The sequence below is a fragment of the Brassica rapa genome, chromosome A03 (assembly GCF_000309985.2).
Source record: "Brassica rapa cultivar Chiifu-401-42 chromosome A03, CAAS_Brap_v3.01, whole genome shotgun sequence".
Lineage (NCBI taxonomy): Eukaryota > Viridiplantae > Streptophyta > Magnoliopsida > Brassicales > Brassicaceae > Brassica > Brassica rapa.
In genome coordinates, this window is record NC_024797.2 from 35,858,517 (window position 1) to 35,867,415 (window position 8,899).

At 40.5% G+C, this 8,899-nt stretch overlaps 2 long non-coding RNA genes across 2 annotated transcripts; one reads left to right on the forward strand and one right to left on the reverse strand.

Moving 5' to 3' along the window:
* Window positions 1–1,041, reverse strand: LOC117132759. The gene is made up of 2 exons (XR_004456293.1): window positions 267–1,041; window positions 1–84 (listed from the first exon to the last, which is right to left on the reverse strand). It is a non-coding gene; the product is annotated as an uncharacterized LOC117132759 (long non-coding RNA).
* Window positions 1,042–7,522: 6,481 nt separating this feature from the next.
* On the forward strand, window positions 7,523–8,443 carry LOC103848197. Its single transcript, XR_629005.3, has 3 exons — window positions 7,523–7,634; window positions 7,992–8,082; window positions 8,176–8,443. It is a non-coding gene; the product is annotated as an uncharacterized LOC103848197 (long non-coding RNA).
* The last annotated feature ends 456 nt before the right edge of the window (window positions 8,444–8,899 follow it).

Here is an 8,899-nt window from a genome sequence, read left to right on the forward strand (position 1 = left end):
GTCTCAATCGGAGTTTCCGTTGAGATTTTACGACGAAAATAAGTAGGACTCTTCTTGGCTCGCTTCCACTCCCTACGTAGCGACCTTTCTGACCTTCACTCGCTATGTAACGACCCGTAAGGCCTCAGAAAGGTCTTCCTTTGGGTTCTGTTTTGAATCCTCATCGAAACACTTTTCGTTTCGTCTCAATCGGAGTTTCCGTTGAGATTTTACTATGAAAACAAGTAGGACTTTTCTTGGCTCGCTTCCACTCGCTACGTAGCGACCTGTCTGAACTTCACTCGCTATGTAGCGACCGGTAAGGCCTCAGAAAGGTCCTCCTTTGGGTTCTCTTTTGAATCCTCATCGAAACGCTTTTCGTTTCGTCTCAATCGGAGTTTCCGTTGAGATTTTACGACGAAAACAAGTAGGACTCTTCTTGGCTCGCTTCCACTCGCTACGTAGCGACCTGTCAGACCTTCACTCGCGACATAGCGACCTGTCTGGCCTCGGAATGGTCCTCCGTTTGGTTCTATTTTGAATCCTCATCAAAACGTTTTTCGTTTCGTCTTAATCTGAGTTTCCGTTGAGATTTTACGACAAAAACAAGTAGGCCTCTTCTTGGCTTGCTTCCACTCGCTACGTAGCGACCTGTCAGACCCCTAGCTCGCTACATTGCAACCTATCAGGCCTCAAAAAGCTCCACCTTTGTGTTCTCTTTTGAATCCCGATCAAAACGCTTTTTGTTTCGTCTCAATCGGAGTTTTCGTCGAGATTTTACGACAAAAACAAGTAAGACTCATCTAAACTCCTTCCCTTGCTCCTATTCGCTCTTACTTCCAGCTCTGTGTTCTCCTTCAAATCTCGACCGAAACGTCTCTTGTTTTGATTGGAGTTACCATTGAAACTTTACGACCAAAAAAAAAAAAAACCCGCAAAGTCTTGTTTTCTCGCATAGGATTCAGATTAATCGTATAAAACGGCAACGGTTAACTTAACACCTTAGCCGCCTCAACTATACGATAGCGTTGAACCTTTTTACAAAATTTGACATCATATCTAAGGAGAAGATAACAGTCAACTTCGGAAGATAAATGTCAAGTTTCAAAGGATAAACACCAATATCGGAAATGGGGAACATACACGAGAAGAGGAAAGGGAAATGAGCAAGCAAAACTGAGAAGAGACAAATCTGCATCTTCGAGAGAACTAAGGTATTTCCGACTTGAAATTTTTGAAATCAGACTTGGAATTTTTGTAGGAATTACTTTGAGGCTGCCATAGAACTTTAGGGAACGTAAAACCTAGGCGGATAGTCTAGCGAACTAAGTCTTAAGCGATTTTTCCTGTCTCGATATATTGTTCCATAAGTGTTCATCCAGATCTTGCAAACCGATCTAAACTCTCCAAAAATCGAGAAACGATCGCCACGCATATCAAGCTCGCTTCCTTAAGAGAGAAAAAACTAGAGACATGAACGTCGTCTTAAAACCAATTCGTTTCTGGCAATTTTCTCGAAACCGACATATTCCAAGTCGTCAACGTGGAAACAACCAAATCACATTCCAAGCGTCGTCTATAAATCGTCCCGAATTATCGATCATTCCAAACCTCAGAAGAAGAAACGTACACAACCCTTCAAAGTATCGGTTCAACCGTTTTCTTTTGTAAAAAAAAAAGGGGAGTAGGTACATATACTATACTCGTATACTCCCAAACTTCAAAAACTTCTGCAAATCGTCAAGAATAGGCAAACAACAAACTAATATTCGTCTAAACGCTAGCAACATATCCAGACGATCATGAACATAAATCTCAAAGACTGTACATCATTTCTTGTCGCAATCATGCGTACAGAAAACCTGTACCATTATCAAACTGAAACTCGACGATTAGCCAAAGTATTAAAGCCCTTTCCGGCTTTAGAAAGCCAGTTTCGTTTAAAAATTTCTACGAGAAAATCACCAAAGCATTTCTTTCAGTTTCCGTTGAACCAAACAAGTCACAGAAAAGCATCGAAAACATTTGCGAGGAAGAAAACTCGAGAATAGATGTAGCATCGTGCACATTAAAAGGAGCCCTTTCCTCCCGATGGTTAGCTAGATCCACCTCTGCTTGACCAATTCGTTCAAGAAACAAATGTGTCATGAGAATCCTCTAAAAAAACCTACGAAAAACGTTCTGCGACTAGATCGTATTGAAATAAACTTCGATAACACTCCATGAGTAACTCCAAGCAACTTTTGCCTAAGATCAAAATCACAGCAGAAACGTTCTCGTAAAACCCGCAGAAACAACGCTACTTTGACATATGTATACATATCACTGATTTACAACCTTCGTAAAACCGGTTATATGATATGATAAATTATCGTATAGCCCACAGTCGGAAATCATATGATAAATTCTCCGTAACGAAACTAAGTCCTAACAACCAAACGATTAACGGAAAATCTAAACTTTTCGAAAATTGACCTAGTTCAATAGGCTCCACAATTCACTTTAAGCCCGCAATGTTTTAACCATAATACGCGGCATGTAAGGAAAAATTCGTAACAAAGCTTCTAGAGCTATACGAAACATCCTAAAAAATGCACGAAATAGATCTCGGAAGGCCAATACTTCACAAAACACTATGAAGGAAAACGCTTGTTCCCATGGACAAATTTACACGACACCTCAGTCATAATTCCTCGATCGCAAATAAAACTATTAGCATCCAAACAAGAACAACAATTTTGGCTGCGAACATTCGTAGTCAAACCAGAATGTTTCTCAAACGCAGGGCTAAGACTAAACCCTTGCAACATCGCAAATTATCTTCAAGCCCGCGAACATTTCAAGCACGAAACGTAGCATACGAAAGAATAACAAATCTTCAGCATCGCGAGACGTCGCAGACGCTTGAAGATTAGTTCTTCGACGAAATTTCCTTCCTCGATAAAAACACCTTCATGGAAGACCGGACAGTCATACGCACTAACATCTTCTCAAAAAATATTCTTCGCGAAGACTAAAAATGGTAATTTTTACCATTAAGTTTGTTGCTGATCACAACAAACTCTTAACGTCCTAAACAGACTTAGACATCTCGTAGAGATGACTCTCGTACATCCGACACAAGGATAATAGCGCTATAAAAGAAACCCAAAATTTTTGGTCAGCACTTCCAGGAGGCTTAAAAATTGTCCTTGGAGAGATGCTCGGTTCCAACCATACAAGTCGTATAAGCCGAGAACCTATCGCGGACTTTAAATCGGTATGGAATCAGGATGAAACTGAAACGGGATACGTAAGTCGAATTAGTCATCGCACCATATAAAACCAGGAGTAAACCTAGGTCTTGCCCTAAACCCAGCGCACTGGTCTTTAACATCTCTAGGCATAGTATCAAACACCCTGATACGAGATATCAAAATTTGTCTCTTTGCCAATATTCGAGAATCTTCAGAAATCCTGCAAGTTTACACACTGCGGAAAACTCTCGAAACAGATTACGGATATAGCAGTTCACACAGAGTTAGATTACGAGATGACAACTCGTAGTCTTCCTTCTACACCCATACAAGATGCCATCGGCGGCAACACGCCTTATAACCGCTACATAAAAACTAGACCATAAAGGTCTCACTGGAAAACTACTCATAAGAACCATAACTCCAAGACGAACTACGAAAGGCTTGATCCCTTCAACAAGGGTACGTAGGCAGCCTTCATAAGGCGCAGCCCCAATCATATCGCGTTCTACTTTAAGAAGAGCGAGAAGACCACTTTTAACTGACCTTTTCAACCATTAATTCCGCCTAACTCACCTTACTTGCCTAACTTGCAAAGCCACTCGCTAGAACCTCACGCTAGAAGCTCATGGTTCTAACGAGCTAGGGGGCTAACTGTTGGGGTCAAAATCGGTCACGACGGAATCAATGTCTGAAAGTCCATAAAAATCAGACTGAACGTTTTTACGAAATGTAATCTTCGTAAAGAATTCTTTACGAAGAATCTCGCGGTAAAATCGTGTTCAAATCTCGATTGAATCAAATACCGGCTGTCCCAAAGCAACGGACACGGACGAGCTCGAGTATGACAATCAGACCACGGACAAGCCAAGCACGATCGCTACGCAGCGACCAAGCATGCACACTGCTCGGTCGCTACGTAGCGACCGAGCTCTTCCGAAACGTCAATATGACACACCAGTCCATGCATTCTCGTCTATCCTTCGATGCTATCTCCCGAAGACCGTAGCGAACTCAGTTCATGTTTTCCGCCATTCTAAATCATCGATCAAACTTTGCGGTAAAAACCGCGGAAAGTTTGTTCTTTATCGAAAGAAGTCGTAGTAAACGCTTCGAGTCGGAAGACGGCCCAAAGGGATCTAAAACGCAACTCGAGGCCCATTCTACGATTTCTTAGCCAAAAGCCCGTAAACCGTAGGACGGTTTACGCTTGGCGCGCAAGGAAGGATAAATGTCAAGTTTCCGCGGATAAATACGAAATTTTGAAGATAATTACGAAGATCGGGAAAAATGGAATATCTCCATTTTTAGGCTATGACGGATTAAGGGCAGAAGAGGAAAAGCATAAACCGACCTAGGAGCAAGTATATAAGGAGTCCTAGGCGAGAGGCATGGGAAAGACTTTTTAGACTCGGAATTCTCTGAACTTAGAAACTTTAGGCTTTATTCTCGACAAGTTCAGTTTCTATGACTGGCACTCAATTACTAGACGAACTCGCCCAGGCAGTTCGATCTCTTGTCCAGCTCTATCAATTGAACTATGTTCCGCTTGATCCTCGAAAGGGGTACGTAGGCAACCTTTAACAAGGTTCAGTCCAAAATCAATCAAAAACTTTTTCTGTATCTATTTCGTCTTTTGTTATCGAGCTGCGACTCAACTAGGTTTGAGCTATTAGGCCGCTAGAACTAAGTAACTCGCTGACAGCCTTTGCGGCCAAAGCTTTTATGATCTCTTGTAATGATCGCAACGCTCTTACGCGGACTCGAAATAAGATCCACTGTTTTCTCTAAACTCGTTTGTTATCTCTTCATGATTTCCGCATATATTTGGTCACTTGTCGTTGGCTCTCGCAGAGATCCGGGACCTCTGGGAAATTAGAGTTTTCCTAGTTTTCCAATTTAAACGGAAATCAACAGTGCGAATTTCAGTTCCCACAACAGATCAGGATGGCAATGTTTCACTGGTTAACTAACTATATCTTGGATCTCAACTGTCGTCTTTTGATCACAAGAAAGTGTCGATCGATGATCCCATAGGGATATCGATCGATACACCTTTCGCAAATATCGATCGATTGTTAAAAGACAATATCGATCGATGCTTCTAGATAAGCCCTAGGCGTGGGTTGATAATGCTCACTAGTCTCCTGAATCTGCTGTTAGCTCTCTCTAACAGTCCTAGCTTGACAGATTAGATTCAGGACATGATGATCAAGGATGCTTGACACATGCTAATTCCTAGGTTCATGTTCTAGATAGCAAGGCTAAAACAAGCAATAACAATCAATTAATGAATATCACAACTTAGCAAATCTATAGTTGGAGCTAATCCCTCTAACCTATTTGAACCTTGAATCTAACAAGTAAACTACTCAGACATAGCTAAGCAATTCATAACACAAGATATAGATAAAAACTGCGTAGAATAGAATAGATGAATCAATGGAGTTCCAATCACAAATCTCTCTATAATCTTCTCTCCTCTGAAAAGTAAGAATACAATGGTGGCTGAAAACTCTCTAAAAAAACTCTCTTTGCCTCCTAACACTTAGGCAAGTATATAACTATTAGGTTAAAAATTCGTCAGGGGTAATCTTGTAATTTGGTGAAGCCTTGGGTTTAAAGTCGGCTGGAACCAAGTCGCGCGTTCCGCGTATGAAATCTCTTTTAAGCTCCTAAATGCTCCATAATCATCACTTTACTCCAAGATACTTCTGAACCTGAAAACATACCTAATAGGATACAATATATAGTATATAGATGGTTTAATACTTATATACCATGGATGGAAATGGGTCAAATCTATGGTATATCAACTCCCTCAGACTTACCCTTTTGCTTGTCCTCAAGCAAAACAAACAGGCAGTCTCTCTGAAAGAGGTTTGAAAACAGCAGGGACTTACATATTTAAAACATAGAAATCATCACCTCTACAATTTCGCAAACCACATCTAAAAAGTCCTAATCACAAAAGCACATTATGCAATATCCTAGCTTAGCAACCAATTTCATCTAGTCTACAACTCAGCAAATCATGTTTGACATTCCCCTCTACCAACCTCAATTCTTAGCATAAATATAAAAGTGCATGCTTTACCTTGGGAGTATTGATCACAGGATGCAAAGGATTTTCAGACAAGTATGGCCCTGTTCGTTTGGAGGTCGCTAGCGTCAGCGACCAACTTCAGCGACTAAACGTTGTTCGTGAGAGAGATTGTGAGAGATGGTGAAGGGCGAGAGAGAGAGAGAGCTGAGGCGTGAGAGATGCTGAAGTGTGAGAGAAGAGAGGCTTGAGAGATGGCGAAGAGAGAGAGAGAGAGAGAGAGAGTCAGAGAGAGAGAGAGAGAGAGCTGAGGTGTGAGAAAGTTTTAGGTTAAGGGTATTGTTTTGTAATTTTGAAGATAGATTGAGGATGTTTTCGTATTTTGAATTTTTTTTTATCGCAAGTTTTTGGTCGCAAACGCTGAATTTTTCGGCGATTAAAAGTTTTAATCGCGGGTCGCTAGCGTCTGGTCGCTGCGATCAGTCGCTGAGCCCGCGACCGGTCAAATCTATGGTATATCAACTCCCTCAGACTTACCCTTTTGCTTGTCCTCAAGCAAAACAAACAGGCAGTCTCTCTGAAAGAGGTTTGAAAACAGCAGGGACTTACAGATTTAAAAGATAGAAATCATCACCTCTACAATTTCGCAAACCACATCTAAAAAGTCCTAATCACAAAAGCACATTATGCAATATCCTAGCTTAGCAACCAATTTCAACTAGTCTACAAGCAACCAATTTCAACTAGTCTACAACTCAGCAAATCATGTTTGACATTCCCCTATACCAACCTCATTTCTTAGCATAAATATAAAAGTGCATGCTTTACCTTGGGAGTATTGATCACATGATGCAAAGGATTTTCAGACAAGTATGGCCCTATTCGTTTGGAGGTCGCTAGCGTCAGCGACCAACTTCAGCGACTAAACATTGTTCGTTAACCGGTTGCGGGCTCAGCGACTGATCGCAGCGACCAGACGCTAGCGACCCGCGATTAAAAATTTTGATCACCGAAAAATTCAGCGTTTGCGACCAAAAACCTGGGATCAAAAAAAAAATTCAAAATACAAAAACACCCTCAATCTATCTTCAAAATTACAAAACAATACCCTTAACCTAAAACTTTCTCACGCCTCAGCTCTCTCTCTCTCTCTCTCTCTCTCTTCGCCATCTCTCAAGCCTCTCTTCTCTCACGCCTCAGCTCTCTCTCTCTCTCTCCCTTCACCATCTCTCACGATCTCTCTCACACCTCTCTTCACCATCTCTCACGATCTCTCATCTCCATCTCTCACACCTCTCGTCACCATCTCTCACGATCTCTCTTCTCCATCTTTCACACATCTCTTCACCATCTCTCACGCCTCAGCTCTCTCAAAGGTCAGTTCTCTCTCTCTCTCTCTCTCTCTCTCTCTCTCTCTCTCTCTCTCTCTCTCTCTCTCTATCTATCTATCTCTCTCTCTTAGCGTTTTGTGTTAGGATAATGGAACCTTTTGATTAATTAAGTTGGATGTTGGGTTTTTTGATTCTTGATATGGGTTGCTTTTAGATTTAAGATTTTGATTATCAAATCTATGTTTTGTAAAGTAATACATGGGCACTAGACCTCTGCTTGTGTCAGCTAGAACCTGTTGTTTTTAAAATTTCGTTTATACATTGGTTATTACCATTTATTGCTTCTTTCACATTGTCATCAATATATACATGTGCCTTTCTTTTTTTCCGTTGTTGTTGTAGGTGTGTGTTCTACTTGGTTCTCCGAGCTCTTGATACTATCTTTTCATATTTGGACATAAATCACAACTAGATAGAAAAAATGGCTAATGATGTAAGATTCTAATACAGCTTTTGTTTCTTAGATGTTTCTGTTTTTTTTGCGACTTAGATTGCAGTAATTGTTAAGCCAATGAATGATTTTCAGATGGTTAGGTGGTACTTGGATGATGATGATGATGATGAGGACGAATATGAGGACGAGTATGAGGACGATCTGCTTAAGCCAGAGAGATTACTTCAAAGAACAGATCGAGGTGCTGGATGGCATCATGTTCAGCAGCTTATGAATGACCACTTTTCTTATTGTTTAAATCGAAATCTTTGTAACAATTGTGAGAGAGTTTATGATTTAGACCAAAATGATGGGATTTTCTTAATAAGGAAGCTCTTATAATAAGCTACAGTTTTTTTCTTCTAGGGGAATGATAAAGGTGATGTGTGAATGGCTCGTGGTGTGTTCTTCACATCATTACACTTTCGGATTATTTAAAAAGGAATAAGTTTTGGTATTCGAATTCTAAGTACTCCTAGTCAATTGATATTTATCTTATAACTTTAACCTTTTAATAACAATGTAGTTTCGTTTTTATTTAAAAAATTGTTCGAAATACCATAAGTTAGTTAATACTTTTTAAAGATATATTCAATCAAAATACTCTAACATTTAAATTCGTTTAGTAATTATTGTTTAGAGTTTAGTATTTATGAGAATTAGGGATTAGCCAGTGAGCTCTTGTGCCTTAGAACCAGTGTGGTTGGACACAAGAAGCTCTGGATCACGGCCTAAACAGGTGCAGCAACACTTCACCACACCTTCTTGGACTCTTCTATAGAACCGGCTGAGTGTCTCCCCCTTTCACCAAACTTCA